The sequence below is a fragment of the Scyliorhinus canicula genome, chromosome 9 (genome assembly GCF_902713615.1).
Source record: "Scyliorhinus canicula chromosome 9, sScyCan1.1, whole genome shotgun sequence".
Lineage (NCBI taxonomy): Eukaryota > Metazoa > Chordata > Chondrichthyes > Carcharhiniformes > Scyliorhinidae > Scyliorhinus > Scyliorhinus canicula.
In genome coordinates this window covers 6224083-6243086 of record NC_052154.1, presented here as the reverse complement: position 1 = coordinate 6243086, position 19004 = coordinate 6224083, and the positions used below count along the sequence as shown (strand labels likewise).

At 49.5% G+C, this 19004-nt stretch overlaps 1 protein-coding gene and 1 non-coding gene across 2 annotated transcripts in view; both read right to left on the bottom strand.

Annotated features, from left to right (window-relative positions):
- The window catches only part of LOC119971087 (cadherin-11-like), a 209250-nt gene that overhangs the window by 150914 nt on the left and 39332 nt on the right, over positions 1 to 19004 (bottom strand).
- Positions 4168 to 4240, bottom strand: trnak-uuu. The gene has a single exon. It is a non-coding gene; the product is annotated as a tRNA-Lys (tRNA).

The window sequence follows — 19004 nt, the reverse complement described above, 5'->3', positions numbered from 1 at the left end:
GAAACAAGAGGTCAGCCTTGTTGTTGGAGCCAACTGACCTGTTTCTGCACCGTCACGCTCTGCAATTGATGGAAGGGGCTGTCGCGCTTTGTGACAATCTCAAAAAAAAGGTTCAGAGAGAGCGAGAGAGAGAGTGGGGGTGGGGGGGGGGGGGGGGGGAGAGCAGGGGGGAGGAGCGAATGTCTTCACAGCTTCTTAACTGTCCCACAGTGAAAAGGATGATTGTTCAGTACTTACACATTCAGCTTTCCCCAGCACTTGACAACCAAAAGCTGGAACAATGGGAGGTTTGTCCCCAAGTGAGTGACCCATGTCAAGAAATGGTTTGTTTCAAAAACACTTTTCATTGTGTCTAAAAAAAAAAGCTCCCTCCCCATTAGCGCAGGGACGAAAAATAAACCGAGCGAAGCTTTCAGAACTGCCTCAAGGAATTAACGGGTTGGATTTAATGCCCCACAGTCATCGGCCACCTCACCGCCCCCCCCCCCCCCCCCTCCCCCCACAGCTGCCTATGGATTTGGGGGCAGGGGGCTTCAATTCCAGTAGGTGGCCTGCCCATCAACATGCCTGCCTCTGCCCTCCCCACAATTAAACTGGGGTCAGGCTGTACCACCCACATATGAGACATTTGGGCGCCCATGAGTGGGAAATTATTTCCCACTTAAAGGCCTTGTCTCATCATTGCCTAGATTTAATGGATGGCAGGGGGAAGCGTCCAGGTTGGCAGGTTTCCCTGTGCGGGCAGGTGGCAGGCAAACAGGGTGAGGGTTGAGGGGGAATTCCACCTTGAAGGGACCCAGCTGCCACATCGAAGGACCCAACCAAGGTTTTACACTCACAGATTACCCTTCCCTACCACCCTCTCCCAGATTGGCATGGCTGCCAATGCTATAAACGTGGGTTTCTGACCTTCTGGCGCTGCCCATCATAACAGCTCACTCAGAGACTAACTAGCAACAAGATCCATAGAGTATCAGCAAAGCTGTGAAAGCAGTTATGGGGCCTAATTACAATCTTTATTATTGTCACAAGTAGGCTTACTGCACTGCAATGAAGTTACTGTGGAAATCCCCTAATCTACATTCCGGCACCTGTTCGGGTACACAGAGGGAGAATTCAGCCTGTCCAATTTGTCTAGCAAGCACATCTTTCGGGACTTGTGGGAGAAAACCGGAGCACCCGGAGGAAACCCACGCCGACACGGGGAGAACGTGCAGACTCCGCACAGACAGTGACCCAAGCCGGGAATCGAACCCGGGACCCTGGCGCTGTTCCAGCGTACGGAGCAGGAACAGAACGACCCAAGAAGTGAAGAGCATCAAGTTTCTAAAAACAAAACTTTTTTCTTTCAATTCATGAATCGCAAGTGGAATCTTTCTTTGCCCAGAAGCAACCAATAAACATTATCGCAACCTCATTTTTCTTTGCAATGTCCGCTGCTGGGTGGAAGTGAAATCCAACGAACACATCTCAGCTGCTGAGAGGCATATAAAGCATGGAGAGGGAGGCAGGCTCTTTCTAACTCAGGTTGTCAGCGCAGAACTAGAGGACACGTGTTTAAAATTAACCAGCTTCCAGCGAGATGGGAGATTGAGGGAAATGTTTTCCGCATAAAGCAATCCTTCCGGAATGAGACCATTAACTCCCTCGCATAAGTCAAGAGATTTTGAAAATGATAAAGACAGACTTTGCGCTTTACAATCAATGGAATATTCTTGAAGTCACTGTTGTAATGCTGCAATTTGCACACAGCAGGCTCCCAGCAGCAACAATATGATAACGGTATGATAATGTCCTCCTGTGACGGGGCAGACAAATTGAGGGACGAGCCAAAGACCGTGGGCAGCAATTCCTGATCCTGTGCCAAGAGGGACTGGAAATTCTTGGCCAATGTGCTCTTTTAGAAAATTGATATCGGCCTACGGTTACTGGCCCAGCAACGCAGGGAGAACTCTGCTGCTCTTTTGCAAAGTAGCGCGTGTGCCATCTCTAATGTCACTGGTGGGCAGTCAGGTCCTGAGGTTTAACCTCTCGTTGGCAAGAAGGCATCTCCCAACAATGCTGCACCGCCTGCGCTGGGAGTACCAGCCTGGATTTTGTGCTCAAGTCCCAAGAGTGGAACTTGAGTCCAGACCCTCGTGGCTTCAGAGGCGAGAGGGAGACCATCTGACCAGCGGCAGCTTATTAACCATGTCGGGAATCGATAGATCAGCTCTCGGAGGACAGGCCTCATCTATATGGTGAAGCAATTTGATGCCAGCATTGCATCAGTTCTTCAGTCCTCTCTGGGCCTGGGTCAGCACAATAACATGCGTTGCGAAGCGAGTTAAGTCCCAGAAGGTTGGATTTGGATTATGAAGGCGGGTGTGACTCGAAGGGACAAGTTAGGAGTGCCGGCATTTCGATGACTCATCAATGATATGTCAAGACCTGAAATATAAGGGCAGCACGGTGGCCTAGTGGTTAGCACAACCGCCTCACGGCGCTGAGGTCCCAGGTTCGGTCCCAGGTTCGATCCCGGCTCTGGGTCACTGTCCGTGTGGAGTTTGCATATTCTCCCCGTGTCTGCGTGGGTTTCGCCCCCACAACCCAAAAATGTGCAGAGTAGGTGGATTGGCCACACTAAATTGCCCCTTAATTGGAAAAAATATTTGGGTAATCTAAATTTATAAAAAAAACTTTAAAAAAGACGTGAAATATCAAGGCCCTTAACTTCCTGGCTCCCCAGATCAGATTACAGAGGATTGCAGATATCCACTGGGAGATACCCAGGTAAGGATTAATCCGGTAATTGTCCAAAAACACACTTCCCCTGGATAATTACGCTGAGCTGGACTGAAAGAGGGTTTTTTAAAGCTTTTTTTTTATAGATTTAGAGTACCCAATTACTTTTTTTCCCAAATTAAGGGGTAATGTAGCGTGGCCAATCCACCTAACCTGCACATCTCTGGGCTGTGGGCTTGAGACCCACGCAGACACGGGGAGAATGTGCGAACTCCACACGGACAGTGACCCAGGGCCGGGTTCGAACCCGGGTCCTCAGCACCATAGGCATCAGTGCTAACCACTGCACCACCTTCCGCCTGGGCTGAACGAGGTAGAATAAATAAACACTTCAGAGTAACTATTTTAAACACCCAGACCGAGCCTGAACGAGACACCCCATTCTCCGCACCCCCCCACAATCCAACTAATTAATCCCCCAGGGTATACCTAACTGACCCCCCAACTAATGGGATTCACCCCATCTCCAGAACCCCAGCCCCATTGGACTTCTCTTACCACACCCTCTCCAAGCTGCCGGCTCGATACTCAATGCACCCCCGACTTGAGCCCCCACCAACAACCCAACCCGCTTCCCCTCCCCCGCCCCAAATCCGACCACCCTTCCCAAAACCACCAGATCCTATCCCCTTACCTGGACTAGTACCTTTTCCCTGGTTTTACTGAGCCCTTATAACCATCTGCTCCCCCACAGCCAGTGCAATAGAAAAAAGGGGCCTTACCTTCCTGAACTCACCAGCGTTACGTTGCGCTGTGACCTTCAGGAATACTTCACTGCTGGCATCAAGCCAGTGGCAGATAGAACCACAGGCCACTCTGCCCATCAGGTCTGCACCGACCCTCTGAAGGAGCACCCTGCCCAAGCTCAGTCCCCCAGCCTATCCCCATAACCCCACCTAACCAGCACATCCCTGGACACTAAGGGCAATTTGACCATGGCCAATCCACCAAACCTGCACATCTTTGGACTGTGGGAGGAACCCGGAGCATGTGGGGGCGAAACCCACGCAGACACGGGGAGAATGTGCAGACTCCACACAGACAGTGACCCAAGCCGGGAATTGAACCTGGGACCGTGGCACTGTGAGGTAGCAGTGCTAACCACTGTGCGGCTGTGTCGCAGGTGTTGAACAAAGTTTTCCACCATGGGTAAGTGAAATGAAATGAAATGAAAATGGAAATGAAAATCGCCTATTGGCACGAGCAGGCTTCAATGAAGTTACTGTGAAAAGCCCCTAGTCGCCACATTCCGGCGCCTGTTCGGGAAGGCTGGTACGGGAATTAAACCGTGCTGCTGGCCTGCCTTGGTCTGCTTTAAAAGCCAGCGATTTAGCCCAGTGTGCTAAACCAGCCCCTGTGTGCTGAACCAGCCCCTAAAAGTATCACCCAAACAGGGACTCGAACCCTGGACCCTCAGATTAAAAGTCTGATGTTCTACCAACTGAGCTATCCGAGCTCTTCCGTTTCAAACCCCTAATTCCAGCAGGACAGGACTTTACACCGCTGGGTGCGAGTTACAGCCCAGTGTGTCTCTTTCCACTGACACAGATCTGTTGAGTGTTTCCACCATTTTAGTTTTTTGTTACATGAAACCAAGGTCCTGTCGGCCATTTTAGTTGTATGTAAAAGTTCCCCTGTTCAAGCGTCCTGTCTGGGCTGACATTTATCCTTCAACCAACAGTGTCAACACAGTTTAATTGGTTATTTACTGTATGGTTGTTTGTACGATTATTATTCACAGATTGGCCGCAGTATTTCCTGTCTGCAATGGATGCCCTGAAGTGCTGGAAAGCACTGCAGAAGAGTTCATTCTGTATTTGTTATGACTTTTGGCCATTTTTATAATGCAATCTGCCACATGAGGGAGAGAGAGTCATTGATCACCTTCCACCATTTCGTTGGCTGAAAGTGTAACAATGCCAGTGTCTGATGGTGCGAACATGACGTCTGAACCACTGGGTGTTGAGTTGAAATTAAAAATACTCGACCGTGGTCAAGGTCGAAAACAGCAAGGGGTCTTTGCGAGCGTGAAATTTCTCACTGGCAGTAATCTCAATGATGCCAAACTAGGTCAAATTGACTTCAGTTCCGATGCTAAGTCAAGTCAATCATCTGGGGAGGTGATGATGTAGTGGTTCTGCCACTGGGTTGGTAATGCAAAGGCCCAGGCTAATGCTCTGGGGCCACGGGGTGGTTCAAATCCCACCGTGGCAGCTGGTGGAACCCAAATTCAATTCATAGAAGAACCTGGGATTGAAAGCTGGTCTCAGTAATTATAACCATGGTCGTATAAACCCATCTGGTTAATTAACACCATTTAGGGAAGGAAACTGCTGTACTTACCCACTCTGGCCTACATGTAACACCAGACAATGGGGGCACACTGAAGAGAGAAGGCAAACAGACAGATATTGTGGTACACATTGGTACCAACGATATAGGCAGGTCTCAATCAGGTCCTAAAAGCAAAATTTAAGGAGCGAGGAAGCGGATTAAAACACAGGACCCAGAAGGTGGTATAAAGAACAAAGATAATTACAGCACAGGAATAGGCCCTGCGGCCTTCCAAGCCTGCACCAACCATTCTGCCCGTCTGAACTAAAAACCCCTCCCCTTCCGGGACCACATCCCTCTCTTCCCATCGTATTCATGTATTTGTCGAGTCGCCCCCTAAAAAGTCACCATCATATCTCCTTCCACCATCTCCCCCGGCAGCGAGTTCCAGGCTCCCACCATCCTCTGGATGGCGTCCGATGCCACGTGCCAGTGAGTATAGAAATAGGAGGTTAGTCCAGATGAATGCGGGGCTGGAGAGATGGTGCCAGGGGGAGGGCTTTAGAGTTCTGGGACATTGGGGCCGCTTTGGAGGACGGTGGGACCTGTACAAGGCGGCCAGTTTGCACCTGAACCGAAGTGGGACTAGTGTCCTTGCAGAGTGGTTCGGTAGTGCTGTTAGCTTAGGGCTGGGAAAGTTCAGCAAGGACAGAGGCACAGCCAAAATTAGAATAGGCATCAAGTGAGTCAGGAAGGCACAGAATGTCTAGACCAGTTAAGTCACAAGGGAGTTTGCTGAGATTGGATGATATTTATTTTAAATCAGGAACCTGACGAACAAGGCAGCTAAATTGAGGGCACAAATTAGAACATGGGGGTATGATGCCATTGCTGTCACTGAGGCATGGTTGAGAGAGGGGCAGGTTTGGCAGCTCACTATTCCAGGTTACAGGATCTTCAGGCAGGATAGGGAAGCTGGTAAAAGAGGAGGGGGTGTCAGCAGTAAGGAGGGAGGGCATCTTAGAAGGCTCTTCAACTGGGGCCGTATGGGTCGAGCTTAAAACCAAAAAGGAGCAATCAGCTTGCTGTGAGTGTTCCCCAGGCCCCCAAACAGGCAAAGAGAAATTGAAGAGCAGATACGTAGGAAAATTTCAGAGAAGTGAAAAAATAATATAAGAATAATCTTTATTGTCACAAGTAGGCTTACATGAACACGGCAAAGCAGTTACTGTGAAAAGCCCCTAGTCGCCACATTCCGGCGGCTGTTCGGGTACACAGAGGGAGAATTCAGAATGTCCAAATTGCCCAACAGCACGTCTTCCAGGACTTGTGGGACCCAGTGCAAACCCACGCAGACACGGGGGAAACGTGCAGACTCCGCACAGACAGTGACCCAAGCCGGGAATGGAACCTGGGACCCTGTCTCTGTGAAGCAACAGTGCTAACCACTGAGTTACCGTGCTGGTAGTGGTAATGGGAGATTTCACCTTCCTCAATATTAATTGGGGTAACCAATTAGTGTAAAAGGTTTAGAAGGAGAAATATTCATAAAATGCATCCAGGAGAACCTTGTAAGCCAGTATATAGAAGGCCCGACAGAGAGGGGGTGGTCCTGGACTTAATTTTGAAAATAATAATAATCGCTTATTGTCACAAGTAGGCTTCAATTAAGTTACTGTGAAAAGCTCCTAGTCGCCACATTCCACCGCCTGTTCAGGGAGGCCGGTACGGGAATTGAACCCGCGCTGCTGGCCTTCTGCATTACAAGCCAGCTGTTTCGCCCACTGTGCTAATTTTAAGTAACAAAGCCGGGCAAGTGGTTGAAGTGGGGGTGCATTTTGCAGACAGCGATGATAACTCTGTTAGATTCAAGATTGTTCTGGAAAAGGACAAGGATGGGCCTGAGATCAATGTTCAAAATGACGGGACGAACCATTTTAATAAGATCAGGTATGATTTGGCAAAAGTGGACTGGGTAAATCTGTGACAGAACAGTGAAACACATTCAAGAAGCAAAGAGGGAGAGTGCAGGGTCAACATGCTCCAATCAGGAAAAAGGGCGGGACCAACAAATCCAGTGAACCCTGGATATCGAGGGATATATAACATTGGAGAAAAAGGGAGGCGTATGGCAGATACCGAGAGCTCAAAACAGCAGAAGCCCGAGAGGAGTATAGAATGTGCAAGAGGGAACTTAAAAAGGAAATTCGGAGAGTAAAAAGGGGGCATGAAAGGGGGCAGGTAAAATAAAGGAAAGTCCTACGTTGTTTTACAAGTAAATTAAGGGTAAAAGGCGAACTAAGGAAAGAGTCGGGCCCATTAAGGACCACAGGGTAATTTGTGTGTGGAGCCGGAGGATGTAGGTCGGGTTCTGAATGAATACTTTGTGTCGGTGTTCACTACTGAGAGGGACAGTGTGGATACAGAAATCAGGGGTAAGGACTGTAATAAGATTAAAGAGATTAACATGGATAGAGAGGAGGTTCTGAGTGGTCTGGCAGGCTTAACAATAGACTAATCTCCAGGACCAGATGAAATGTATCCCAGGCTGTCGAATGCAGCAAGGGGTTGGCGGGGGGGGGGGGGGGGGGGATAGCAGCGGCGCTGGCAATACTTTTCAATTCCTCTCTGGGTGGAGGTGCCGGGGGACTGGAGGATAACCATAGTGGTGCCATTGTTCAAGAAGGGAGGAAGGGATAAACCAGGAAACTACAGGCCAGTCAGTCTAACCTCAGTGATGGGGAAACGATTGGAAGCAATTCTGAGAGACAGAATTAATCTGCATTAGGAGAGGCAGAGATTAATCAACAACAGTCAGCATGGGTTTGGTTAAGGGGAGGCCATGTCTGACCAACTTGATTGAATTTTTCAAAGAGGTGACCAGGTGTGTCGATGAGGGAAATGTATTTGACGTAGTCTACTTGGACTTCAGCAAGGCTTTTGATAAGGTTCCACATGGAAGACTGATAGCGAAGGTCAGAGCCCATGGGATCCAAGGAAATTTGGCAAATTGGATCCAGAATTGGCTGAGTGGCAGGAAGCAGAGGGTGATGGGCGAGGGGTGTTTTCCTGACTGGAAGCCTGTGTCCAGTGGGGTCCTGCAGGGGGCAGTGTTGGGGCCCTTGCTGTTTGTGGTTTATATAAATGTAGGAGGGTTGATCAGTAAGCTTGCGGATGATACAAAAATTGAAGGGGTGTTAAATAGTGAGGATTGCCTTAGATTACAGGATGATATAGACGGGCTGGTCAGATGGGCTGATCTGTGGCAAATGGAATTTAATCTGGGTAAATGTGAGATGTACTTGGGCAGGACAAACAAGATAGGGAATACATGATAAACGGCAGGAACCTGGGAAACCTGGGAACCACCGAGGATCAGAGGGACCTTGGTGTGCATGTACATCGGTCCCTTAAGGTAGCAGAGCAGGTGGCTACAGTGGTTAAGAAGGCAGATGGTGTACTTGCCTTTATTAGCTGAGGCATAGAGTTTAAGAGCAGAGAGGCTGTGCTGGAACTGTATAACATTTTAGTCAGGCACAGCTAGAGTATTGTACAGTTCTGGAAGTGTGCAGAGGAGATTTACCAGCATGTTGCCCGGACTGCAGAGTTTTAGTTTTGAAAGACAGATTGGATAGAGTTGTGTTGCTTTCCTTGGAGCAGAGGAGACTGAGGGGGGGGGACATGATTGAAATGTATCAAATTATGAGGGGCACAGATAGAGTAGACAGGAAGATATTATTCCCCTTGACGGAGGGGTCAATGACCAGAGGGCAAAGGTTTAAGGTGAGGGGCAGGAGGTTTAGAGGGGATTTGAGGAAAAACGTTAAAACGCAGAGGGTGGTGGGAGTTTGGATTTCACTGCCTGAAAGGGTGGTGGAGGCAGGGACCTTCATAACATGTAAGAAGTATTTAGAAGTGCACTTGCGATCCCAGGGCAGACAAGGCTAAGGGGCAAGGCTGGAAAATTGGATTAGAATGGTTAGGTGGTTGACCGGCACAGATGCGATGGGCTGAAGGGCCTTTCTGTGCTGTATGACTCTAATGTGGTTGACTCTCAACTGCCTTCTGAAATCATAGAATCATAGAATTTACAGTGCAGAAGGAGGCCATTCGGCCCATCGAGTCTGCACCGGCTCCTGAAAAGAGCACCCTACCCACGGTTAACACCTCCACCCTATCCCCATAACCCAGTAACCCCACCCAACACTAAGGGCAATTTTGGACACCAAGGGCAATTCATCATGGCCAATCCACCTAACCTGCACATCTTTGGACTGTGGGAGGAAACCGGAGCACCCGGAAGAAACCCACGCACACACGGGGAGGATGTGCAGACTCCACACCGACAGTGACCCAAGCCTGAATCGAACCTGGGACCCTGGAGCTGTGAAGCAATTGTGCTATCCACAATGCTACCGTGCTACCCTGGTCAGGTCCCTCTCCTGCTCACACTCCCGAGTTGAATCTTCAATTTTTTATGTGCTTTCTTTAAGTCACAAAGAAGCTGAAGCAGAATATAAAGTGGATTGGCTGCCATAAAACCATGGAGCCAGAGGGAGGGAGGCCATTTGGCCCATTGAGTCCATGCTGGCTTTCCATTTAGAGCAATCCATTTAATTCCATCCAATAATCTTTAATGGCCCAGCAAGCCAATCAGTTCAAGGGCAATTAGCAATGGCCAACAAATGCTGGCCTCGTCAATGACACCCACATTCCATGGAAGATGAAATTAGCTCCCTTTTGCTGATTTGAGTTAAACCCAGTCAATTAATATGAAAATTCAACATGTCCTACCCTTTGAACAATGCTGCTGTTTTCATTGGCAAGGGGATTGGTAACTACAGGGCGCAGATTTATACTACCTGGAAAAAGAACCAGGGGCGAATGAGAGAGATTTATTTTGATGCAAGTGAGTTGCTGAGATCTGGAATGTGCAGTCTGGAATCAACAAGACTGGCAAAGGGGTTCTTGACCCCGTCCAGCCATCGTTCCACTGCTGCCAGCTTCGAACACGCCAAACTGCCAATGAGCACTGACCTTGACAATGAAATGGAGATCAGGTTGCTTCTGCAGAATACAATCAAGCTGATCATTCCATCGAACAAATCTTGGGAGGAGGAAACGCAATGTGAAAAATTATTTTGGGAAATTGTCAATATTGTGCAGCCTTGTAAAAGAAAACAAAGCTGAAAAAAAATTAGGCTAAAAAAAAAGTGATTGCGTCACACCATAAATAATTCATGGAGTGGTCCCCTGCCCCTTAAAAAACTCCTCTGCAGCTTTTCTGCTGTCCTCTGCAGTTTGTTAAAGGGTCATTTCACTCTTGACCCTCTGTGATACAAGTGTAGCTGAAAATAAACAACTCACATTAAAGACGCCTATTCCTAACTCGGAGCAGGCGAAAGACAGGACTTGCCATGTCACTTAAAAGAAAAAGATTCTCTTTGTTTCATAACCTGTCATTTCTCATTTTCCCTCTCCTGCTCACACTCCCGAGTTGAATCTTCAATTTTTTATGTGCTTTCTTTGAGTCACAAAGAAGCTGAAGCAGAATATAAAGTGGATCGGTTGCCATAAAACCATGGAGCCAGAGGGAGGGAGGCCATTTGGCCCATTGATTCCATGCTGGCTTTCCATTTAGAGCAATCCATTTAATTCCATCCAATAATCTTTATTAGTGCCACATTAAAAAGGCAATAAAGTTACTGTGACAATCCCCTCGTTGCCACACTCTGGCGCCTGTTCGGGTACACGGAGGGAGAATTCAGAATGTCCAATGCACCTGACAAGCTCGTCTTTCGCGACTTGTGGGAGGAAACCGGAGCACCCGGAGGAAACCCATGCAGACACAGGGGAAACATGCAGACTCCGCTCAGACAGCGACCCAAGCTGTGAATCGAAACTGGGTCCTTGGCGCCGTGAATCGACTGTGCTAACCACTGTGCTACCGTGCCGCCATGAAGCTTTACCGCGAGCCAGCCCCCCTCACTCAGCAAGCCCCCCAATCCCCGTAGCCCAGCAAACTGATTGCCTTCAAGTGGTCATCCAATTTCTATTGAAATCAGTGATCATCTCCACCCCCACCAACTTCACAAGCAGTCAGCCCCATTTGTAAAATATTATGTTCAGTGACTCATATTCACCTCCTCTAAAGGCTTCACTGATTTTATAAAATACAACTTTACCTATTCTATTTACGCCTTGGAGCAAAATGGTAGTAAATATAAATGGCCAACTTATGGGGCTGAATGGCCTCCGAATGTTCCAATGATATTATTATTATATAGTGGGAGGATTTACAGCTGCTGAAAACTCTGAGAGGATTTTCGTATCATTCTTTGTGTATCTTTATGCTCAGTCATGGAAACCCTACAGTGCAGAAGGAGGCCATTAGGCCCATTGAAAGGGCACCCTGCCTAGGCCCACTCCTCCACCCTACCCCCACAACCCCATAACCCGCCAAAACTTTTGGACATTAAGGGGAAATTTAGAACGGCCAATCCATCTAACCTGCATATTTTTGGACTGTGGGCTGAAACCGGAGCACCCGGAGGAAACCCACGCATACACGGGGAGGAAGGACAAACTCCACACGGACAGTCACCCGAGGTTGGAATTGAAGACGGTCAATTTGATGGTCAATCAAATCGAGTTTTGGAGGAATGATGGTGTTGAAGGCTGAGTTGTAGTTGATAAATAGGAGTCTGACACAGGTGTCTTTGTTATCTAGGTGTTCCAGGGTAGAGTGCAGGGCCATGGAGATGGCGTCTGCTGTGCACCTGTTGCAGCGGTAGGCGAACTGTCGTGGATCAAAGCAATCCGGGAGGCTGGAGTTGATTCATGCCATGATTAACCTTGACTACAGGGATGATACTCATCTTCTTGAAGTCTGGTACAAGGCAGGGTTCAATGAGCTGCCAGAACCCAGACAATGGGCGGAATTTACCCATTTATTCAGAGTGTCAGGCTTGGACTGAAAACCAGTGTGTCGCTCTCCAGCTGCACAGTCGAGTTTTCAGTCCAGATTTCCAGGCCTGAGAAGGATTGGGGGCCCCGCCCATGGACATGGAGGCACCCCTCACATGCATCAAGGGCTACCACATTCCCCGGCAAAACACCAGCATCGGTACTCTCCCCTCTTCTCCCCATCACCGCAGTCTAATGCGCTCTCTTCCCTCTCCCCAATCTCCTGCTCCCCCCCCCCCCCCCACCCAAACATCCGCAGTCTTTGCGGCACTCCCACCCCTCACAGGTGTCAGCACGCCCCATCTCACAGAAGGGGAACCACCCCCGATGGGGCTTCCCAGAGACAAACTCCTGTCACCCCCCCCCCCCCCCCCGGCGTGAGTTGGCAGTTCCAGATTGGCAGTGCCAACCTGGCAGTGCCAACACGTGCCGTCCCTCGCCAACTGGAGGCTTACATACCTTGGTGCCCCCAGCGGGATCCTCTCGACTGTTCCCTCATTCACAAACCTGTATTGAACACGCCGGCGAGGTTTCAATATTCGGGGGGGGGGGGGGGGGGGGGAGGGTTAATTTGGAGGAGGGGACGTTCAAATTCTCGCAAATGTATCAAGATGTACTGAGGTGGCATTCCGCCCTTTTGGGCAATGACCTCGTTGCGTCACCAGTGATGGGCGGGGTAAAATGGGAAACGGGATGTCACCGGCGAGAATAGAGTTTCCGGATTCGCGCGATTTCCTGCTCCCATGACGCCGTTCTCACTGGGCGCCATCCATATCCACCAGACCCAAGTAAACAAAATAGGTTTGTCAAAGATGATTAAATGTATTCCTAGAGGTTTCAGAGAACATAGAAAAATACAGCACAGAACAGGCCCTTCGGCCCACGATGTTGTGCCGAACTTTTGTCCTTGGTTAATCATAGATCATAGAATTTTGGACACTAAGGGACAGTTTATCATGGCCAATCCACCCAACCTGCACGTCTTTGGACTGTGGGAGGAAACCGGAGCACCCGGAGGAAACCCACGCACACACGGGGAGGATGTGCAGACTCCACACAGACAGTGACCCAAGCCGGAATCGAACCTGGGACCCTGGAGCTGTGAAGCAATTGTGCTATCCACAATGCTACCGTGCTGCCCTTAAGAACAAATAAATCTACACTCCATTATTCTACCGTAATCCATGTACCTATCCAATAGCCGCTTGAAGGTCCCTAACGTTTCCGACTCAACTACTTCCACAGGCAGTGCATTCCATGCCCCCACTACTCTCTGGGTAAACAACCTATCTCTGACATCCCCCCTATATCTTCCACCATTTACCTTAAATTTATGTCCCCTTGTAATGGTTTGTTCCACGCAGGGGAAAAGTCTCTGACTGTCTACTCTATCTATTCCTCTGATCATCTTATAAACCTCTATCAAGTCACCCCTCATCCTTCTCCGTTCTAATGAGAAAAGGCCTAGCACCCTCAACCTTTCCTCGTAAGACCTACTCTCCATTCCACGCAACATCCTGGTAAATCTCCTTTGCACCTTTTCCAAAGCTTCCACATCCTTCCTAAAATGAGGTGACCAGAACTGCACAGAGTACTCCAAATGTGGCCTTACCAAGGTTTTGTACAGTTGCATCATCACCTCTTAAATTCAATCCCTCTGCTAATGAACGCGAGCACACCATAGGCCTTCTTCACAGCTCTATCCACTTGAGTGGCAACTTTCAAAGATCTATGAACATAGACCCCAAGATCCCTCTGCTCCTCCACATTGCCAAGAACCCTACCGTTAACCCTGTATTCCGCATTCATATTCGTCCTTCCAAACTGGACAACCTCACACTTGTCAGGGTTAAACTCCATCTGCCACTTCTCAGCCCAGCTCTGCATTCTATCTATGTCTCTTTGCAGCCGACAACAGCCCTCCTCACTATCCACAACTCCACCAATCTTCGTATCATCTGCAAATTTACTGACCCACCCTTCAACTCCCTCACCCAAGTCATTAATGAAAATCACAAACAGCAGAGGACCCAGAACGGATCCCTGCGGTACGCCACTGGTAACTGGGCTCCAGGCTGAATATTTGCCATCCACCACCACTCTCTGACTTCTATCGGTTAGCCAGTTCGTTATCCAACTGGCCAAATTTCCCACTATCCCATGCCTCCTTACTTTCTGCATAAGCCTACCATGGGGAACCTTATCAAATGCCTTACTAAAATCCATGTACACTACATCCACTGCTTTACCTTCATCCACATGCTTGGTCACCTCCTCAAAGAAGTCAATAAGACTTGTGAGGCAAGACCTACCCCTCACAAATCCGTGCTGACCATCCCTAATCAAGCAGTGTGTTTCCAGATGCTCAGAAATCCTATCCCTCAGTACCACCGAAGTAAGACTAACTGGCCTGTAATTCCCAGGGTTATCCCTACTCCCTTTCAACATTCGCCACTCTCCAATCCCCTGGTACCACCCCTGTTGACAGTGAGGATGAAAAGATCATTACCAACGGCTTTGCAATTTCATCTCTTGCTTCCCATAGAATCCTTGGATATATCCCATCAGGCCCAGGGGACTTGTCTATCCTCAAGTTTTTCAAAACGCCCAACACATCTTCCTTCCTAACAAGAATCTCCTCGAGTACCACTCTGTTTCACACTGTCCGCTCCAACAATATGGCCCCTCTCGTTTGTAAATACTGAAGAAACGTACTCGTTCAAGACCTCTCCTATCTCTTCAGACTCAATACATAATCTCCCGTTACTGTCCTTGATCGGACCCACCCTCGCTCTAGTCATTCTCATATTTCTCACATATGTGTAAAAGGCCTTGGGGTTTTCATTGATCCTACCCGCCAAAGATTTTTCATGCCCACTCTTAGCTCTCCTAATCCCTTCCTTCAGTTCCCTCCTGGCTATCTTGTATCCCTCCAGCGCCCTGTCTGTACCTTGTTTCCTCAGCCTTACATAAGTCTCCTTCTTCCTCTTAACAAGACATTCAACCTCTCTTGTCAACCATGGTTCCCTCACTCGACCATCTCTTCCCTGCCTGACAGGGACATACATATCAAAGACACACAGTACCTGTTCCTTGAACAAGTTCCACATTTCACTTGTGTCCTTCCCTGACAGCCTATGTTCCCAACTTATGCACTTCAATTCTTGTCTGACAGCATTGTATTTACCCTTCCCCCAATTGTAAATCTTGCCCTGTTGCACGCACCTATCCCTCTCCATAACTAAAGTGAAAGTCACAGAATTGTGGTCACTACCTCCAAAATGCTCCCCCACTAACAAATCTATCACTTTCCCTGGTTCATTACCAAGTACCAAATCCAATATGGCCTCCCCTCTGGTCGGACAATCTACATACTGTGTTAGAAAAGCTTCCTGGACACACTGCACAAACACCACCCCATCCAAACTATTTGACTTAAAGAGTTTCCACTCAATGTTTGGGAAGTTGAAGTCACCCATGACTACTACCCTGTGACTTCTGCACCTTTCCAAAATCTATTTCCCAATCTGTTCCTCCATCGCTGTTGCTATCGGGGGGCCTATAGAAAACTCCCAACAAGGTGACTGCTCCTTTCCTATTTCTGACTTCAACCCATACTACCTCAGTAGGCAGATCCTCCTCGAACTGCCTTTCTGCAGCTGTTATACTATCTCTAATTAACAATGCCACCCCCCACCTCTTTTACCATCCTCCCTAATTTTGTTGAAACATCTATAACCAGGGACCTCCGACGACCATTTCTGCCCCTCTTCTATTCAAGTTTCCGTGATGGCCACCACACCGTAGTCCCAAATACCGATCCATGCCTTAAGTTCACCCACCTTATTCCTGGTGCTTCTTGCGTTGAAGTATACACACTTCAACCCATCACCTTGCCTGCAAGTACTCTCCTTTGTCATTGTTACCTTCCCCACTGCGTCACTACACGCTTTGGCGTTCTGAATATTGGCTTCCTTAGTTGCTGGACTACAAATCCGGTTCCCATTCCCCTGCCAAATTAGTTTAAACCCTCCCGAAGACTACTAGAAAACCTCCCTCCGAGGATATTGGTGCCCCTCTGGTTCAGATGCAACCCGTCATGCTTGTACAGGTCCCACCTTCCCCAGAATGCGCTCCAATTATCCAAATACCTGAAGCCCTCCCTCCTACACCATTCCTGCAGCCACGTGTTCAACTGCACTCTCTCCCTATTCCTAGCCTCGCTATCACGTGGCACCGGCAACAAACCAGAGATGGCAACTCTGTCTGTCCTGGCCTTTAACTTCCAGCCTAACTCCCTAAACTTGTTTATTACCTCTACACCCCTTTTCCTACCTATGTCGTTGGTACCAATGTGCACCACGACTTCTGGCTGCTCACCCTCCCCCTTCAGGATCCTGAAGACACGATCCGAGACATCCCTGGCCCTGGCACCCGTGAAGCAACATACCTTCCGGGAGTCTCGCTCGCAACCACATAATCTCCTATCTATTCCCCTAACCATTGAATCTTCTATTACTATTGCTTTTCTATTCTCCCCCTTCCCTTCTGAGCCCCAGAGCCAGACTCAGTGCCAGAGACCTGGCCGCTAGGGCTTTCCCCCAGTAGGTCATCCCCCCCCAACAGCATCCAAAATGATATACTTGTTTTGAAGGGGAACGGCCACGAAGGATCCCTGCACTGTCTGCCTGTTAGTTTTCTCTTGGGTGTGGCTACCTCTCTTTAACTCTTCTCGACAATCCCCTCTGCCTCCCGGATGATCCGAAGTTCATCCAGCTCCAGCTCCAGTTCCCTAACATGGTCTCTGAGGAGCTGGAGTTGGGTGCACTTCCCGCAGGTATAGTCAGCGGGGACACCGGTGGTATCCCTCACCACCCACATCCTTCAGGAGGAGCATGCAACTGCCCTAGCCTCCATCCCCTCTTACCTTACAGAATACAGCTGCCCTGTCGACCAACTGGACCTCCGCCCTCAGACTCTGGTCTCAGTCAGCTGCACTCTCTGTAAACTCCCAGCTCCCTTCTCGCTCTTTACGGAAATGAAATGAAAGGAGCATCTTGCTCCCTCCTCACCTAACTCCCTCAGTCACCAAAGTCTCACTATAGCACTCAAATGCACCAAGTTCAGCACTCCAGTGCAAACCAGTTTCATGCATGAACATGACTTTTCCCCACTCTCCACCCGTTAGTTATCCAAGACATTCATCCTTATGGCACATTGCCTTCCTAAGTTTATTGGAAAGCAAAAGGATTCATGACCCATACAATCATAGAATTTACAGTGCAGAAGGAGGCCATTTGGCCCATCGAGTCTGCACCGGCTCTTGGAAAGAGCACCCTATACCCGTAACTCAGTAACCCCACCTCACCTTTTTGAACACTAAGGGTAATTTAACATGGCCAATCCACTTAACCTTCACAGCTTTGGATTGTGGGAGGAAACCGGAGTACCCGGAGGAAACCCACGCTGTCATGGGGAGAAAGTGCAAACTCCACACAGTCGAGTGAGGCCGGAATTGAACCTGGACCCTGGAGTTGTGAGGCAGCAGTGCTAACCTCAGTGCCATCGTGCTGCCACCCAATTGGATGTTCCTCCTCACCCAGTCCTAACACTGTGCACTTTGAAAGTATGTAAATTGGGAATAAAGTGCTTCAGGTCCTAAGGTGAGGAAAGATGCTACAGAAATGAATATTCTTTGGGCGGGATTCTCCGACCCCCCCCCCCCCCCCCCCCCCCCCCCCCGCCGGGTCAGAGAATCGCCAGGAGGTGGCGTGAGGCCCGCTCCATCATTCCGACGCCGGCTGCCGAATCCTCCGGCGCTGGTTTTTGGGCGGGGGCGGGGATCACGCCGCGCCGGTCGGGGGCCGTTGGCAGCGGCACACCTCAGCAATTCTCCGGGCCCCAATGGGCCGAGCGGCCACCCGTTTTCGTCCAGTCCCGCCGGCGTGAAATAGACATGGTACCACACACGGCGGGACCTGGCTTGGATGGCGTCTTGCGGAGTCCTCAGGGGGGGGGGGGCGTGTGGGGATCCGGCCCCGGGGGGGGGGGGCCCACGGTTACCTGGCCCGCGATCGGGGCCTACCGATCTGCGGGCGGGCCTGTGCCGTGGGGGCACTCTTTCCCTCCGCGTCGGCCTCTGTGAGGCTCCGCCATGGCCGCGCGGAGAACAAACCCCCTGCGCATGTGCCAGAACACGCCGGAATCCTGCGCATGTGCCAGAACACGCCGGCAGTCCTGCGCATGTGCCAGAACAAGCCGGCAGTCCTGCGCATGTGCCAGAACAAGCCGGCAGTCCTGCGCATGCACCAACTCGCGCCGGCCCGCGGCTGCCCTTCGGCACCGGTTGGCGGAGCGCTAACCCCTCCAGCACCGGCCGAAACCCCGGAAATGCGGAGGATTCCACATCTTCCAGGCGGCCCGACACCGGAGTGGTTCGCGCCGCTCTTGGCGCTGGTACGGGCAGCCCTGCCAATTGCGGGATATTCCCATCCAATGTTTTTACTCTCACACCTGCCTTAATATTGGATAGGGCAGACATTTTCCGCATTAGGATTACACATGTATTAAATCTCATTGGAAAGGGGTGCAATGAGATTATACCTTTTAAAACCTCCATCCTTTTCAAGCTCTCCTATTATGTGCTCTTTTTATATTGTGATTGAAGATAAGATTCTTAATAAAAGTAACTGACAGGGAGTGAAAGCATTCACTAGAAAAATAACACAGGCTCCACAGTGTATTACAATGTACCAGTACATATTATACTACCATTAATCACAGTCATCTCTATCTGACTGACATCACAAAGACACTATTGTGACAGCAACAACCTCAACTGTTGTGAGCTGTTAAATTGTGATACATTCATTCTTCCCCCCCCCCCAACTCCACCCCCACCCCCCTCCCCTACCCAAGTGACAGATGTACCCTGCCCACCCAGTAACATTCCATAATTCAGTTGTTGGCGAATGGTCCTT